The sequence below is a fragment of the Sciurus vulgaris genome, assembly GCF_902686455.1.
Source record: "Sciurus vulgaris genome assembly, chromosome: 9".
Lineage (NCBI taxonomy): Eukaryota > Metazoa > Chordata > Mammalia > Rodentia > Sciuridae > Sciurus > Sciurus vulgaris.
Genome location: NC_136469.1, coordinates 16,827,695 through 16,847,749, shown reverse-complemented (window position 1 = coordinate 16,847,749; position 20,055 = coordinate 16,827,695).

Genomic DNA, 20,055 nt, shown 5'->3' with positions numbered 1-20,055 from the left:
GAGTTTTATGGTTTCTTTGGTTGGATTTTGTTTGGAGGATCTATCTAGTGGTGACAGCGGTGCATTAAAGTTGCCCAGAATTATTGTGTTGTGGTCTGTGATTCTTGAAATTGAGAAGGAATTGCCAAAAATCTGCAATGGAGAAAAGATAGCCTCTTCAACAAATGGTGCTGGGAAAACTGGAAATCCATATGCAACAGAATGAAACTAAACCCCTATCTCTCACCCTACACAAAACTCAACTCACAATGGATCAAGGACCTTGAAATCAGACCAGAGACCCTGCATCTTATAGAAGAAAAAGTAGGTCCAAATCTTCAACTTGTTGGGTTAGGATCAGACTTCCTTAACAGGACTCCCATAGCAGAAGAAAAAAAAGCAAGAATCAGTAACTGGGATAGATTCAAACTGAATAGCTTTCTCTCAGTAAAGGAAACTATCAGCAATGTCAAAAGAGAGCCTACAGAGTGGGAGAATATCTTTGCCACTCATACTTCAGACAGAGCACTCATTTCCAGAATATATAAAGAACTCAAAAAACTCTACACCAAGAATACAAATAACCCAATCAACAAATGGCCTAAGGAAATGAACAGACACTTCACAGAAGAAGATCTACAAGCAATCAACAGATATATGAAAAAAATATTCAACATCTTTCATAATAAGAGAACTGCAAATCAAAACTACATTAAGATTCCATCTCACCCCAATTAGAATGGCGATTATCAAGAATACAAGCAACAATATGTGTTGGAGAGGATGTGGGGAAAAAGGTACACTCATACATTGCCGGTGGGACTGCAAATTAGTGCAGCCACTCTGGAAAGCAGTGTGGAGATTCCTTAGAAAACTTGGAATGGACCTACCATTTGACCCAGCTATCCCACTCCTTGGCCTATACCCAAAGGACTTAAAATCAGCATACTACAGAGATACAGCCACATCAATGTTCATAGCTGCTCAATTCACAATAGCCAGACTATGGAACCAACCTAGATGTCCTTCAATTGATGAATGGATAAAGAAACTGTGGTATATATATACAGTGGAATATTACTCAGCTATAAAGAATAATAAAATTATGGCATTTGCAGTCAAATGTATGAAATTGGAGAATATCATGTTATGTGAGATAAGCCAATCTCAAAAATCCAAAAGAGGAATGATCTCACTGATCAGAGGATGATGACACATATGGGAGGTGGGAGGGGGGCAAGAATGGAGGAAGGAGGGACTGTATAGAGGAAAAAGAGGGGTGGGAGGGGTAGGGGAAAGGAAAAAATAATGGAATGAATCAAACATCATTACTCTGTAAATTTATGAATATGCAAATGGTATGCTGTTAATAAAAGAGGCTAAAGCCTTTTAGAATGAAAACTACAGAATACTAAAGAAAGAAATTGAAGACCTCAGAAGGTAGAAAGACCTCCCATACTCCTGGATAGGCAGAATTAATATTGTCAAAATGCCCATAGTACCAAGAGTGTTATACAGACATAATTAAATCCCTATTCAAATCCCAATGACTTTACTCACAGAAATGGAAAAAGCAATCATGAAATTCATTTGGAAAAATAAGAGACCCAGAATAGTCAAAGCAGTCCTTAGCAAGAAGAGTGAAGCAGTAGGCATCCCAATGGCAGACCTCAAACTATACTACAGAGGCTATAGGTAATAAAAACAGCATGGATTTGACACCAAAACAGACATATAGAGCAATGGTACAGCATAGAAGACACAGAGACAAAACCACACAAATACAGTTTTCTCATACAAGACAAAGGTGCCAAAAACATTCACTGGATAATTACTCTTTTTGAAGAGACAAGGACCACTATTACTATATCCATTAAAATAATCCAGAAGAACTTCTTGCATCAAACTATCAAACTTCATGTTGTTTAATTTTTTTTTTTTTTTTTTTTGGTAGCAGGTAACAGGGATTGAATCCAGGAGTATTTAACCACTGATCCACATTCCTAGCCCTTATTTTGAGTTTCATTTTGAGACAGGGTCTTGATAAGTTGCTTAGGGTCTCACTCAGTTGCTGAGGCTGGCTTTGAACTTGGGATCCTCCTGTCTTGGCTTCCTGAGTTGCTGGGGTTACAGGCTAAGCCACCGTGCCCAATTTATTTAACTGGTACAAAATGTACTCCTCAGAGACTGTTTCCTTCAGACGAAACTGAGTTTCCACAGGAGGGAAGGTAAGTGAAAAACTCCTCTTATGCCCTTCACTTGGTTTCACAGGAAAAACTTAAAACTGGTTTGTGCTGAGGTTTCGTGTAGTAGTGTGAAAACAAGTTGCTTAATTTCCTTTGGAGACTTCTGCTCTTGTTTCTCTTGCTACTGATATTGTACATTTAGTGATAAACATGACAGTCAAACTAGTGTGTTCATCATAAATGGAGGCTGTAGCCTAGCTCATTTATTTATTCTATTTTGCCAGTTCATTGCCTCTGGATTCTAAGAATCTGTATATTTGCTCTGAAATCAATGTAACTCAAATATAATCTTTCTTTGTAAGAGCAAATGGTAGTTTTTGTTGAACTTGAGTTCAGCACTGACTCAAGAGATTAGAATTATAATTAGCAAGCAGAAGTTTCAGGAGCCTGATTTTAGCTCTGTACAAGAAATACTATGTGTGTGCACGCGAGAGTACACGTGCACGTGCATACGTGTGTTTCGTGTGTACTTCATTAAAAAAGGGGAATTTTCTTTGATAGTGTGATCTTTATCACTATATTTACTCTGCAGCGATGAGTGGGAACTTTATTGATTAGAGAATTCCAAATATTTCTTCTGAGTTTATCACTATGTAAGCTATCTTCATATAAAAGCTGTGGGTTTAATTACTTGTTTGATTTGGTTGATGGATTTGCATTGATTTTTATAGATTGCAGATAGATGCATCAGGTCCATCTGCTTTTATGATAAAAAAAATAAACCCTTATGTTAGTTGTTAGGATGGTTAATATTATTACATACACTTTAATTCATTTGTGTACCTTTTATTACAAGAATCGGAGCAAAGTTTTTGAAAAATTAACATTTATCAATATACATGAAAGTCTGCTCTCCTTGCAGGAATAAAACTCTATTTGTATGCAAATAAAAAAATGTTTAAAATTTTTTTATATTGCTTCAGATGTCCAATTTTAAATAGTCTCTTTAAAACATGTCTTCATAACCCCAATAGTTGAAAGATGGAGCAAAACAAGTCCAGAGTGAGGAAAAGTTTTGCTCCTAGTGTTTTTTCCCTGGATATTTAAATAAATTTCTTCCAAGGGAGTCTGGATTCCAGTATGCCAACTGGGATACTGTGAAGCTTTAAAATAGGTAACTATCAGTGCCTCCAGCATGGCAATATGCAGAGACAATCTCCTTGTGTAGAGTGGCAGGTCTCATAACAGTGAAGCATTCTGAGCATCAGTGTGTTACCAAATCCATATGCTTTTTTTTAAAAATTTTTAAAATTTAAAAAAAATTTTTTACAGATTGCATTTGATTCATTCTACACAAATGGGGTACATCATTTGTTTCTATGGTTGTGCACAATGTAGATTCACACCATTCGTGAAATCACACATGTACACAGGGTAATGATGTCTGTCTCATTCCACCATCTTTCATACTCCGCCCCTCATTTCCCTCTACATAATCTAAAGTTCCTCCATTCTTCTCTCACCCGACCCACCAACCCCCATTATAGATCATCTATGTTTAAGTAACAGACATGCTCCATTCCAAGAGCCAAGTCCAGGCAGAGATGGTGGGCATAAGATCATTTACCTCAGGAAACTGCTTAAGTAAACTAATCAAGAGAATCTATGATAAGATCAAGGTTCATTAATAGTCTACATAATGAGGAGAGCTGAATGGAGCTCCCCTGGATCCTTTCTGGGCTGCATTTTTGCACATCATGCTTATTGGGTGTCTTACAGAAGGTAAAAGTACTAAAATGTATCAGGTGGGATTAAACTCACTTCTTTTAGTCACAAACTGGATTATTTTCTTTTTAAAGCATTTCATGTGAATTTGCAGTTCTCAGTAAATTGAAGAATAGTATAGCTGCCAGAACATTCAAAAAGATAAATTCTGAGGGACCAGAAAAGGACGTAATTTGTAGATTTTATCGTACTCAACAGACAGCCATTCTGAGAAAGAAATGCAATCACCAATTATTTAAATATTTCACAGTGGCAAAAATAGAAAATTGATCTGAGAATTACATTTTAGAATGATAGCAACACAATTTATTCTGCCAGTGAATGTTAAAGAATATTTTGTCTAAATGAACAAATTCTGTTTCTGATTATTTTTTGTCTGCCAGTGAATGTTAAAGAATATTTTGTCTAAGTGAACAAATTCTGTTTCTGATTATTTTTTGTATGGAAATCATATAAATTTTACTTTCAATATATATTTTAATTTGTTTAAGCTAGACATTATTATAGTAGAGTGGTTAAAATATTGTAGTACCTCAAGTCATTATTGAGTTTTTAAAAATACATTTGAGAACTTCTAACAGGAATTTTTAAATTAATTTATGTATAGTTCATGATTTATGTATAGCTTAATAATTTAAATTATACCTTTTAATTAATTTGTCTCTATATTTATCACATATACATGCAAACATTCATAATCTACCATATGTCAAGCAGAGCCTAGACCACAAGGTAAATGTCATTGGAGTTTTGGCCAAAGGAAAAATCATTAGCCTATAAGCCAAAATAATTATAAAATAATTTTAACTTTCTTCAGTTAGATCATTAATTTATTTTGATTCAAGAATAAATATATTTGAAGGAAATATATTCCAATTGAGTTACTTTTTCCAAATTTCCAGACTAATAAGAAGGCAACCATCTAGGGCAGTACTTTGACATTTTATAGACTTTTTCAGACTTGATTTCTTTATCATGGATGTATCAGACATATAAAAAGACCGTAAAAGATTATATAACTATGAAATATGAGACTTCTAAGTAAAGTGATTTTATTTATCAATTTGTAATTTCAGGATCTAAAACCATTTTTGTATTCCTTTTTATCACTGGTTTCCTTTATACCAAAAAACATTTTAATGATCTGTTTGAAGTCAGTCATGCTACATGGCTGGATGGTGGATGAGTGGGTGATACTCATCTGGCCCAAAGGAAAACTATGGAATAGTCAAGTGGCAAACAGCGTAAAGTACAAAGAAAAAGAAGAAAAAACAGGAACAGAAATTCTACCTACCAAATACCTGTAACATCTTGTTGGAGATGACTTCCGGTTTCAGGGTTAAACATTCCCAGGATAAAATTAGCATGGATTTATTGACTCTGAATTTCTCTTTAGAGCACCATAAGAGATTGGTAAAAATTTTCTTCAAAATTTTGGTGCAGCTTGATTCTCTCTAGCTGGCTTCACTACTATTGGAAAAGCTCTAGGTATGTCAGACAATGAGACATGTTACTAATGCCTTTAAAAATCTAGCAATGATTAAAATATGATTAGCACCCCTTTTCTTAATTCCAAAGAGGTATATTACTTAATTTTACTTTGGGAAATTTGATTTTAATAAGTGTCCTTTAATAGTAAAAGTAACATAAGTAATGATTTATTTTTATATGAGCATTTAAAATACACAAGCCCACTACATTGTGACAGTTAATCAGTACAAGATCCTTGTGGTGAATATTATTATTATTACTATCATCATTATTATTATTCCATTTTCAGACAATGGGAAAGAGGCAAAGTCCTGCTAAGTTATTTACCTAAGGTCAGAATTCTACTGAGGTACTGATGAAAAAAATCTAGAAAGCAAAATACAGTTAGAGCTATTATAGTAAAGCTTTAGGTCTTATGGTGAAAATGGAACCAGCAATACTAAAACAATTTGTTATTTGTTTGACATAAAAAAAAGTGTTAATAAAATACAGTCAAGAGTCCAGAAGCGAATACTCACATATATGTATGTGTTTGTGTGGGGAAAAGAGGGAAGGAGAGCAATTGGGACAGAGTTGACTTTAGAGCCTTTGAGATGGAAAAATACATTCTTCTATCAATTATGTGGTAAGATTGACTAGACACTGAAGAAAGTAGGAAGATAAATAGATCAAAGATGAATAGGTGCACAGAGAGGTGAAACAGAGACACAGGATCTTTCTCTTCTTCAACTACAGTGTTTTACAGAAAGATAAAAAATATAAAAAGAAACCATTCAACAGACAAAATAGGTGATAGAAAATATACTTCAAAACCCATAAAGCATAATAAGAAAGATGGTGAAATTTAACTAATTTCCAAATAGCTAGACATTTATCGGATTAGGAAAGGGGTAATATGACTTGCCATACCAATTGTTGATTAAAATTAATAAGAAAATAAATCAACAAACCAATAGAAATATAATCAAAGGATCTAAATGAATTATATCCAAAAATGGATTGTAAACAAAAATGATGATAAACATTCCTCATATAATTAAAATATGAAGGATATAAACTTTTATATAACAATTGGAATGTTTATTATAGGAGAGTGTAAAGAAATTGGAACTACTTCATTTATAACCTGAAATAATTTACAAAATTGATTAAACATACATTCTTTTATTCTCAATTTCATTAGTTGAAATTTATTTCACATATTTTGTTTGTCAATTGTATCTCAAGGTTTTTAAAAATTGAAGTTTGTTAATAGTATTATTCATAGTAGCACACACAAAAATGTAGAAAAAGCAAATATCCTTTAATAGAGAATGAATTAAATTATTAATGGATAATCTCCATTCATACTCCACATTATTTTTTTGTAGAATGAGAATTTTAAGTTATATGTTAACCAGGAAACTATTAATGTATTGAAAAGTTGTACACACCTACTTTAATGAATATGGAAGACACACTTATATAGGGAAGTTTTCTGGATTAACACAAATGACCTTTTGATGGTGATGATCTTTTTGGGAATGGAATTATAGTTCATATTTGGCAAAATGGTTGACCTTCTTATATAAATAACATTTAGTTTATAATATGTATAAGAATTGTTTCATTAAAAAGTGAGAAAATAATGGTGATAATAAAGGGTATTTTAAATTTACTCTATACTAAACACTAAGCACTTAGTATTCACACGTAACTGAATCCTTAAAATAATTCCGAGGAAAGCACCATTATTCTTTCATTCTGCCTGGTACACAGGAGATGAAATAGAAGAGCAGAGAAGTTAAATCACTAACTACCATTTTTAAAACCAGAAAGTGACTTGGTTGAGGAGTGCAGGTGTATCTTATTCCCAGGATAGGAGTCCTCGTCACTTCACTCAAATTTCTGTAATGGATATCTAAGTGGTAATGTGCAACTCTTGGCGACAAACTCCTGACCTACTTTTCATTTGATCTCACTTGCATTATATTTTTATATGGAGGGAACAAATGATTTTGTATAAATCAAAGACAAACTAGCATCGGGGGAAATTAAAATTGTCTGTAGTAGTATAATCTGAGCATTTATCTCTTTTCAAGAGAAACAGAGACCCCATAACATGTAAGACTCTCTCGTCTCTGACATGACCTTCTGGGAAATGTCCTGATTTGTGTGCTCATGGCTTGTCTAATCCCACTGCAAAAGAGCTCAATACCTGCCGGTCCTAAAGGGAGTAATCATTTTAAAAATAAATTATTTTAATTTTCTCTATAAAAGACAAACATTTTGACATGATCATCTATTCTTAAGAGTTCATCTTAGTAGTTGAAGCATCTGTGAAAACACCACCAAACAGCTGTGGATCTAAATATAGACTCATGTTTAGTCTTTGCAACATAAAGGTTGGAAATGTGCTGCTGCTCAACATGAGAAACTATAAATGACAGTGCTATATGTTATAGAATTTGCAATTTTGAAAACTGAACTTAATGCTAATTTATCTCAGAGAGAGATGCTTTTATGTATTGTCACATATATTCCATGCTATATTTTTCTAGTGTGAATATGCCCCCACTTGACTCTAAACTCAAAAGGAACGTTGATAAAGGACATACTTTGTTTTTGTTTGTTTCTGGTCCATTGCATGATATCTCAGAGCACAAATTTAGTGCTATTTAAAAGCTAAAATAAGAACAAAGTGTAAAGAAAGTTCTGCTAAAACAAGCCACCAGTTAATGAGAACTTCAAACTTTTTTTAAAAAAAAAGAAATAAAAGATAATGAAATAATGTTTTCAGTCCTTTTTTCTGACTATAAGACATATCCATTCTCAAATTAATTCATAGTCAACATAATCTAAGTCAAATTCAAAATTATGATTATGTGAAATAAGAATTTATTTCCCCAAATCAAAATGTATTTATATTTTATGTGCCAAGGTAAAAAATGTACTCACACGTTTTCAGTAATAGGGAGTGAAATTATTTAAAACTCTTTTAGTCAAACTTTTTTAAAAAAAGTCATTAACAAACACAGTATTTCTAATTATTCAGCTTTCTTGTCATTTCTCTGCATAAGTGATAATGACATCTGTTTTATATGGTTAATGGGTGTGAAATGATATCAAATTTCTTTTTCTCTGGGGCTCTTGTGTCCCTTTCCTATCCTTGCTATAGAAATAAATGTGTAGAATCAGTAAGTATTTGTGCTACATGTATTAATGTAAAGTAGTCGCAGTACAGTCTCTTAGAGTTTCCTTTACTAGAGAGGTTTCCAGTCTGAGATAATTTTGATGGCTTTAATTCGGGAGACTACAAAAAATATATTAAAGTGAAATTGAGGGGCATAAAAGAGTAAAATACTAATAATCTTTTTTTTCCATTTTCAGTGCAGTGATAGTGCTAGAGGAGATAATTCTACAATGAAATTATTAAGAAATCTGGAATAACTAAGAAATATTTGAATGTGTCTTTTCTTGGAAGAGGAAACTACTACAGATTTAACTATTTAGAAAATAAGGTAACAAGGAGAGTAAAAGAAAGCATGTAAAAAAGAGGTTTTTTTAAAGCATTGTGTATTTTTATGCCTGAAAATACATTCTCATAATGTTAGTTTTATATTTCCTAATTTAAAAATAAGGACACTTTAGCATTAAGGCTTCAAGTATCTTGCCCATGAACACATAAATAATAAGACGAGGAGGATTTGCCATAATGCTGTTTTATCTCAACGTTCTTTTATTCCCCATTTAATTAATATCTAATCTTTCAAAAGCAAGGATTTCAGGAAAAGAGATAGGAATAGGGTGAAAAACCTGGGAGGTAAACAGTGTCAAAAATGCATGGATTTTAAAATATAATAAAATCATTGCTTCACATGATAAGATCGTAATTTTATGACTGTTTTGATGAAAATTAGCTTTATATTTCTGTAAAGTATGCTTGAGGACCATTTGCAAAGAATCTCAAGAGATGCTACACTACAGGTCTAGTTTGGATCCTGTACCAAATCAATTAAAATCTTTAATATTTGAGTGGGCTCATGTAGAGACAATAAATGATTTTTAATTTCTTGCTTAAAAACAAATACAAAAAAATGAGCAAAATCAGGTCATTCATCCACAATCATATGCCATTAAAATTATTAACTCAATATTTTGGTATGAGAGACTATGGCACTGAATTCATAGCAAAAGCTTACTAGCAAAATCGTAAGTACATGAGTGAGTCTGACTGTAAAGCTGGTGTGCAGAACCGGTATGGTTCACGAACATCTCAAACCATCTTCCAATGATTTATTCTTATTTTCTAATTGTTGTTCAACACCACTTGTGGTCACATTCCCCTGCAACCAGAATAAAGGCTTACCATTGCCCATAAAATACTGATTCCTTTTGTTAAATGGACAATCCTTTAGTCATTTGGAGAATATCATGCTAAGCGAGATAAACCAATCTCAAAAAACAAAAGGACAAATGATCTCGCTGATAAGCGGATGATGACACATAATGGGGGGTGGGAGGAAGGCAAGAATGGAGGAAGGAGGGACTGTATAGAGGGAAAAGAGGGGTGGGAGGGGTAGGGGGAAGGGAAAAAATAACAGAATGAATCAAACACCATTACCCTATGTAAATGTATGACTACGCAAACAGTATGCCTTTACTCCATGTACAAACAACATGTATCCCATTTGTTTACAATAAAAATAAATTAAAAAAAAATCTTGACAGCGAATCAGAAATATAGGGGGAAAATGAAGGTGACTCTTCAATCCATATCAAAAAATAGGATTTTCTATCCCACCTGAAAATATGCTAGCTGGGGGACTACCTGTGGCCAGGGAAGAAGGTCAGGTGGACTTTTTCTTTGTTTCTCTGATCTGACTCCTCTGGGTTGCTAACTGAACCTTGCCTTTGTGACCAGCTCATGGATTGGGGGAGAGTAAAGGCACAGGAGATTCTGCTAGGTGCGAATGGCTGCCTGGTCTCCTGGTAGAGAACATTTAAAGTCGACTCCACTTTCTCTACACTCCCTGCTCAGTCATCACAGCCCTTGTGACCCTGACTCCTTCTTCAGTGTTCTGCTTGTTGGGACTCCTGGCTCCAGCTGTGTGGACAGTGGTTTCTCCCTTCATGGTCCTGTGGCCTGGGTCTAGTTCCTGGGAAATGGAGGGGCCCCATCTTTTCGAAAATAGATATTGGAATATTGACCCATTCACTTTGTCAGGCAAGAGAAAAATATTTATTTTCTATGCTTTCCATTGAGTTCTAAGAGAGAGTTCTTTATGGAAGCTGCCTTAACTAGGTTTAGAATTAGAAGGTAGTAGAGAACCAAAAGCCACAAAACCACATCCTGGCAAAAGCCCTTTTCAAAGTTCCAAGGATGACCATTTTGTTTCTTGTATCTTGAGGATTTAAAAAGATGAAGTTGGAAAGTGACCCAATAATATGGAATCAATTTACTTTTCCTTTTGTTAATTCAGCATATTGGCAACTTTTCTGCACTGCAGGATAGAATGTTTATAGTGTTGGTACATATCAGAGAAATAAAAGTTTCATTTTTACAAACTGATATATATATATGTACATATATACATATATATGTATGTTTATGTGTGTGTACAACTGAGTGTATTCACAGAGAAAAGAAAAAGAGAGAAAAAGGAAAGAGAGGACTTTTAACGATCCTCTGATTACATTATTAAATATAGTTTTAAATGTTAAAACAATCTCTTCAATGTTATATTTCAAATAATTATTTTTAAAGGAAACAAATTTTTAAAATCAGTCTTGCTGAAATGAAATAGAAGCATAAGTCAATCATATCTTGTTTATTCTCCTTCTTTAGAAGTGCTTTTATTGGAAATAGTTTTTATATCATTTAAGTAGTCATTAGCCAATTCTCTATGAAACACACTCATCAAATATGGAATAAAATTATCCTTAAGCAATATAACATGGTTATCTTGAACTTTATGGTGTTTTCTCATTCTTTCCTCCTGCTCATATAAATATATTGGTTAACAACTTTAAATTTTAAAAATTATAAATGTTTACATTAAAATACCTCAATTCTTATGTATTCTGTCATACAGCCCATGTTCACTGAGCTAGAATTCATGGTTAGTTATCCATGAATAAAATATCTAGCAAAGATATTAAGAATGTCTGTGAACAAGAAAAACTTGTTACTTTGGTAAGAAAAAGAAAATTATAATGTTAATTTGAAAATACACAGAATATAGTGTGATTCCAAAACTGAAATAAATGAGAAATCTATGATGAACAGAAACTAGAAAAATCTACAAACATAAAATAGAAATAGTTATCAAATCTTAGGTAAATTAAACAAATACTTTGAAAAGAATGAAGTGAAAAAAAATTTGTGGAATGTAGCTGGTGCAGTAATGAAGATAAATGTATAGAATTTAATCTATGCATTAAAATAAAAATATTAACTAGTCAAAATTTAGGCTCCTAATGTAAGAAACATTTGAAAAGAGAGCAAAATAAAATCAAAAGAAGCAATAATTATAATCATAGTAAAGACAAAACCAAATCAATACAACTAAAAGTTAAAAACAATTTCATCTCACTCCAATTAGAATGGCTATTATCAATAACACAAGCAACAATAGTTGTTGGTTTAGATGTGGGGAAAAAGGCACACTCATACACTGCTGCAGGTTGAGTTGCAAATTGGTGCAGCCAGTCTGGAAGCCAGCAAGGAGATTCCTCAGAAAACTTGGAATGGATCCCCCATTTGATCCAGTTTTCCCATTCCTCAGTTTATACCAAAGGACTGAAAATCAATGTATTATAGTAATGCAGCCACATCAGTGTTTATAGCAGCTCAATTCATGATAACTAGATTGTGGAACCAACCTAGATGCCTCTCAACAGATGAATGGATAAAATAACTATGGTATATATACACAATAGAGTATTGTTCAGTTATAAAGAAGAATAAAATTATGGCATTTGCAGGTAAATGGATGGAATTGGAGAAAATCATGCTAAGTGAAATAAGCCAATTCCAAAAAACCAAAGGCCAAATGTTTTTCCTGATAAGTGGACGTGGTATATAACAGAGGGAGGGGTTGAGGGGGTAAGAGAAGAATGGAGGAACTTTGGGTTGTGTAGAGGGTAATGACGGGGGTGGGGGCCGGGGTATGAAAAAGGGTGGAATGAGACAGACATCATTACCCTATGTACATGTATGATTACACAAATGGTGTGAATCTACATCGTGTACAACCATAGAAATAAAAAGTTGTACCCCATCTGTGTACAATGAATCAAGATGCAATCTGTAAAAATAAAAATAAATAAAATTTAAAAAGAAAAAATATCTGAAGCTTTATCAATGCTTTAATAAATCTTTAATTTAAATTTTTAACTTTAAAAAAATAGAATTTTTAAAATTTAAATTTTTATACATATATTCATTATAAACTGTTAATTCTAGATTTCCTAAGTTAAATTCATGAGTCTAGTATTCTAATTTCTTTAATTTTGCTATCTGTGACTAAATTCAGATGTAAATCTGTTTTATCCTTAAATCTCAGCATTTATTAATGTCTATGCTATTTCCAAGTGCACTGTCACATGGGTTAAGTATTCCTTATCAAAAATACTTGAAATCGGAAGTGTTAAAAAAAATTAAAAGTCAAGAAAACAATAATGGTTTGTTGAAAATAACAATAAATTGAGGAAACTCTAGTAAAAGTATCATAAGATAAAATGACCAATAACTATAAATAAAAGAATGAATATCCCTGAAGACCCCCATGGATAGCAAAAGGATAACAAGGGTGCACTATAAACAAGTCTATGAAAATCTGATAACAGACTAAATGGATAAATAAAATGAAAACCAAAAGCTATTGAATTATTCCTAAATCAAAATAAATTGACAGAATAATCCTCTAAAGATTTCTTTGCTTATTTTCTTTTAGTTCAAAATATCCCAGAAAAGAAATATCTAAATTTACTTATTTTTACTAAAGAATTTTACCAGATAAGAAAGAAGTAACATTTCTATACAATCTTCCCAAACGACAGTAAGGAAAGGAATACTTTAATTTCATCTTAGAGTACAGTATTTGCTTGACTTCAAAATCAAATATGAAAAGAGAGAGAGAGAAAGAAAGAGAGAGAACGTAGGCTAATATTCTTCATGAATATAAGTATGAAATTCTCAAAAGGTATTAGCAAGTAAAATCCAGCAGCTTTTTGAAAATGAATAGTAGGTCAAGATGTTTCAGTAATACAAAACTGAAGTAATGAATAAACCACTGTTATTCACCCAGTTAACTTGCTAAATTAGAAAAGTCTCATGTTCTTGAGTGAACCAGAAAAAAATATGTATTTGACAAAATTATCATCAATTAATTATTTTTTAAAAGCCTAACTCTCAGAAAAATGGTAATAAACAGGAACTTCCTCAGCTTAATAAATGCATGTATATAAAACCTACAGCTAATGTTATAATTAAAAGTGAAAGACTCAATACTTTGAACTTAGACTCAAAACAAGCATGGTTTCAACTCTTACCATTATTTCCGACTTGGACTTAGAAATTCTAGCTAAAGCAACATGTCAAGAAAAAGAAATTGCCTTTCTATATACAAGTAATGAAACATGAAACTAAAATAAAAACTATAATATAATTGCCCAAAATTTAAACTGAGCTGTAAATCTAACAAGACATGTACAGATCTTTACACAGAACTGGAAAACAAAGATGAAAGAAGTGAAAGAAGAAATATATAAATAGAGAGACTACCTTATTATAATCAGAAGGCTTAAAATGAAGATGACTATTCACTCTCTATTGATTTACTAGTGTAGCAAAATTTTTATCAAAATTTCAGCAAATATTTTGTAGATAATTAAAAGTTGATTTTATACAAGGCAAAGAAACGAGTATACCTAAAACATTTTTTAAAGAAAGTTGAATAAAATAGAAGGAATTAGACTATTTAATTTCAATATTTACTATATATTGACAATAATCTGACTATTATAGTATCGGCAAGGAAATAGTCATATAGACAAATGGAATAGAACAGATATCCTAGAAATAAAATCATAAAAATTATGATCAACTGTTTTTCGACACAGGTGCAAAGGCAATATAAAAGACAAAGATAACGCTTTCATAAATATTATCTGTATGGTAGGCTATCCAATATCACAATTTAGACACAAATAGACTCTCAATAGATTATAAATGTTGGGGGCTGTGCCATGTTGGCGGCGCCGGGATGGCGCCTGATCACATCGGCAGCGAGGAGGTTAATTGACATAAGCACACTCAGGTGATTTTCTCCTCCACGCACACAATGTATGCGCATGTGTTCTCGAGCACTAATTGCCTGCTCTAGCATCTCGCCTAATCTTTGCGTAAGAGGCGTGGCCCTGCTCTCCGCCTCCTGGAGGTGATATAAGCGTAGGCGGAGCGAGACAGAGACACACTACAGCAGCCATTAGCAGAAAAGCAGTAGAAGAAGACACACACGAAAGCAGCTAGAAAACGCGCCGGCAGCTAGTAGGGAAAAGCGGCATATAGCAAGTCTCTTCCTCTAAGCTCTAAGCAAAGCCTGTCCTTCTCTCAAGGTCTCTCTTAAGCAAAGTTTCTTTCTCTCTGATAAGCGGTGTCTCTCTCTCTCTCCTCTCAAAGCAAGTAAACCTCATTTCCTCTATCCTCTATAAACAAACAAGCAAGAAAGCAGTGCACTAAAGAGAAAGATAGAAGTGCCTCAGTTTCCACTCCACCACCCATAAGACCCGTGCAAGTTGTTGCTGCAGGCGGTGACAAATATCCATGGATTTTGGAACCGCAAAGAGCCAGCGACATATAAATTCAAAATTAAAGTATAAAAACATTTAGAAGAAACCATAGGATAAAATCTTAAAGGCCTAATATTCAGTGAAAATTTTATATATGTAATACCAAAATCAGGTTGTAAAATTTTTCTTCTTAAATACCTTGTTAAAAGAATAAAAACCACAGCTGAGCATGGTGGTGCATGCCTGTAATCCCAGTAGCTTGCTAGGCTGAAGCAGGAGAATTGGAAGATCAAAGCAAGTCTCAGCAACTTAGCAAGGCCTTAAGCAACATAGCAAGATCCTGTCTCAAAATTTTTAAAAATATATATTAAAAACAAAGGACTTGGTGTGTGGTTCAGTGGTAATGTGCCCTTGGGTCCAATCCCTGATAACAATAACTAACTAACTAAATAAAAAATAAATAAATATTAAAAGAATGAAAACCACAAAATAAGGTCTGAGGGAAAATATTTGCAGGTCCCTTGTGAAGTAAAATAGTTGTACGGAGTAAGATATAAAGAATTCCCCAAACCTCAAAATTGAAGGCTCAAAAATCCAAATTAGAATAAGAAAGCTGGGCAAAGAATGAGCACTTCCTCAAAATCCAAATTAAAGCTGAGCAAAAGAATATACACGTCCAAAACAGCACAATGATAAACACAAGAAGCACTGGTTCTTTTAGGTGTTATTAACCACTAGAGAATACAATGCAAATTAAATCACATTGTGATATCACTGCACACCCATTACAACCACACACATAGTATTATATGCACACATTCTTACACACATTACAGTAGCCAATATTGGCAGAAAATATGGAAAACAGTCTCTCATATTGTGCTGTTAGGAATGTAAAATGGAACAGCCACTATAGCAAAGAAGCATGACTTTTCTTTAAATTACTATGACCTTCTCCATGACTCTGCAACAATTTTCCCTGGGTATTTTTCCTAGATAGATGAAAAGTGTTTCCATGAAAATTTTTATATGGGTTTGATCATAATACTGAAGTTTTTCTTTAATGAATACTAACTAGAAGCGCTCAAATGTTCTTCAAATAGTTGAATAGATAACCAAATTGAGGTATATTCATACAATGCAATACTATCCAGAAATTAAAAGAATCTTGTTTTTTTTTTTTTTTTTTTGGTACCAGAGATTAAGTCCAGGGGAGCCCCATCTCCAATCCTTTTCATTTTTTTTTTTTAAATTTTGAGACAGGGTCTTGCTAAGTTGTTTAGGGTCTTGCTAAGTTGCTAAGGCTGGCTTTGAACTTTCAATCCCCCTGCCTCAGTTTCCCAAATCACTTGGTTTTATAGTGTGGTGCAAAAGAATGAACTTTTAAAAATATTTTTTATCTGGTATTTTAGTCAGCTTTTTTGCTGCGTGTGACTAAAGGACACAACCGGGAGCAATTGTAGAGGGAGGGAAAGTTTATTTGAGAGATGATGGTTTCAGAGGTCTCAGTTCATAAAGGGCCAGTTAATCCCTATCAGGGGCTTAATTTCTGATTGGGTGAAGACTGCCCACAATCCAATCATGTTCTCCTTCTGAACCTTCTTGCATTGTCTCACATGTGAGCTTTTAGCACACCTTACTTCCAAACCATAAACGGTGCATTATAGTTATATATATTTAAAGCATTTATAGTTACACATACTATTGGGGTTCATCTTGACATAGTCATAAAAGCATGAGATATAATTTGCTCCTCTTTAGTTCCTTCTGCTTTGTCTTTCCTCCCCTCCTCCCTGTCCTGGCCCTCCTTTCTCCGCTCTACTGGTCTAGTTTTCCTTCTATGTATTTATTGTTTTTATAATTGGTGCTTTGTAGATATACCAAAAAGGTGAGATTTGGTGTGATATATTCATATATGTATGTAACATATTTTGGTCGGTTTTCAATCCATAGTTCTTCATGATTTCCCTTATTTTTCTATTTTCTTGGAACCTACCGTGTACTCTTGCTTTCTATATGAAAGAAACAATTTGACCCTTGCTTTCTGAGTCTGGCTTATTTCTAGATGTCCTTATAGCTGAATGGATTGGTCTTAAATATTAGGTTAGTGAAGAGGTAGAGAACAAAGCGGCACGTACTTTATGGGTTTTATTTTATAAAAACACTGAAAAGAAAATGTAAACGAATCCACAAAACAGAAAGCATACTGTTACTTTTGGGTAATAAGTCTTTGGTGAGGAGCAGACAGAGAATTTTCAAACTCAGATGAAGAACCTTCTGGGATGGTAGATATACATACTATGTTATTGGGATGATAATGTCTAATGTTTACATTTGGTCAAAACTTTTCAAAGTGTATTGTTTTAAATATCAGTAGGTTCATTATATTTCGGTTATAGCTTAATAAATCTGTTAAAATAGGAACGTTGTTTTACCTCTCTCTGACCTTGGCCTCTCTCTTTAATATATTTTGTCAAGTATTGGAACAAGACCTAGAAATCTTGCTTAGGAGAAATGAATAATAAGAAAATGGTGATATAATTTGCATATGAAATTTTTTCAGAATTGGAAAAAATGAATACATAAATGTCACAAAGTGAATATCACCATCTTGATATATTTCTGTATAATTTATTTACTTCATCTCACTGATGATCATTTGCATCTTTCTTCCCTATGGAAAAAATTTTTTTCCTTTTATCCTACATTTTCTCAAAGTATGTTCTCATTCATTGAATAAAATAGGAACTTCCAAAAATGAACTTCTCTTCTTCCTATCTGCAATTGCTCAATCGATAAATAAAATTTTCATCTGCTTTGTCTGTTTTCTTTAAATGGGGGAAGACTGTTAACCATTTTAATTCCCTTATGTGTGGCTATAGATTCCACTCTTCTGCCTTCTCAAGATAAAGCATTGATCTTTTATTTTCAGTGAGCTTTTTATTTTCAGCATTAGCATGCCACTATAGCCTAGCTACTCCATTAAAAAAATGCCAAAATAATTCCTGGATCTCAGATTCAGATATTGTTAGAGTTGCCCTTCAAAACCAGGTCATTTACACTTTCATCTAAGTACTTAACACCCAGTTCTAACCATCTGGCTTCTGCGCTCCCTCTACAACTCACTTACTAGTACCAGGCTACCAAATTTGATTTTAACATATTCCATACTCACAACATATCTTTAGCGTCAGGTCTCTCACCTTCTTTCAACACTTTTTTTTTGAAATCTTGCCTTCTAGATCCTCAACCTGAGTTTCACTTCCATTTCTTGTTCCCACAATTTCAATTTCATTTTTGGATCTTCCTTCTCTGTCTGTGGTCTCAATTTTGAAATTCCTTAGAGCTTGCTTCTTGCCCTCTCTTCTCTGCTTTCTAATTCCCTAGGAGATGTCAATGATTCATGGAAATTTATCTTCCAGTAGTTTTTTGTTGTTGCTGTTACCTCTGAGCATTGAGTTCTTGCCTAGATCTAACCTAGTATAAATTCCTTGAGTAGATTAATCATCACAGAGCACTTCTTTCTGATTCCCAGCCCTCTGTATGGCATGTTTACCTGAAAGCATCAATCACAGTCAAGTCCAAAATGGAAATCTTGAACTCTCCCAATTCCAAGTGTGCTTTCTTCCCCTTAATGTTACCTATGATTAAATGGGCTCACTATGTTCAGCGTAATCAATAATTTCCTCCCTCCCTACCATCACCTATATTAAATCTATGCCTAAATGTACATCCTATGATTTCCCTAAATATATCTCAAATACATACACTTTTCTTCATTTTCTGTGCCATCATTATACCTATGCTACACCCATCTTCTTACTGGACGACCATGGCAGCCTCTTTATTGTTTTCATATGATAACCTCTGTTTTCCTCCACCTTGAACTGCATCTAGCAGTTACAAAGTCCTTCTGTATGCACAACATTTTCCCATAGCACTTGGAATGGATTTCTATCAAACTACCCTGGCATTAAGTCCCTAAGTGATCTAATTCCTCCCCCTGTGTCCTCTGCATTATTTAGCAGCCTTTTCCTCTGGGTAAACAAGAGCTTCACCTGCAATCCTTAAATGTCTCAAACTGTCAAAGTTCTTTCCATTTGTGGATCTGGTGCTTATTTCCTCCTGGGTGAGAGTTATACCCTCTATTTTTTGTTCCAGATACATATTACTGTAAAAAATGATACCTTAAAATGTAGAGGCATAAAATGTTATCTTTTTAAAAATGGCAATTGTGTGGATGGGGAATTCAGGCAGTATTCAGCCAGCTAGCCCCTCTCCTCCACATTGCATGGTATAAGGTTGCTCAAATGGCATATAGTTTTTGGCCTAGCCTAATCTAGAGGTTCATGCCTTAGGGGGCAAAGGGGTGCCCCAGTTCACTCATGCTCCTTCATGATGTAATCCTGGGCTTTGACACTAAAATATCTGAACGTGGCCACTTAAGGCTCTAAGAGTGCTCAGAGAGATCACAATAAATGGTGCTTTTTCAAACTAGTATCCAGAAACCAGTAAATTCAGTTCTAACAACTTGTATTGACCAAGGTGGTCAGAGTTCCCCAGATTCAAGACATGGAAATAAAAACTTTACTTCTTCATATAAGAAGTGTCAATGACTTTGTAGACATTTGTTAATCTGCTACAACCTCAAAGACTGATCCCTGTCACAACCAGTGTTTCAAAATAAATATCCTATCCTTCCCTAAATTTCAAATTTAGAGAATCTATATACATTTTTCTCAAAGTATTGTTTTTCTAATGATTTTGACTTACTTTTCACCTATTTTATGGATGTTTTTGGTCTTTTTTTTATGCTTTGGGTTTCTGAAAGCTATTAATC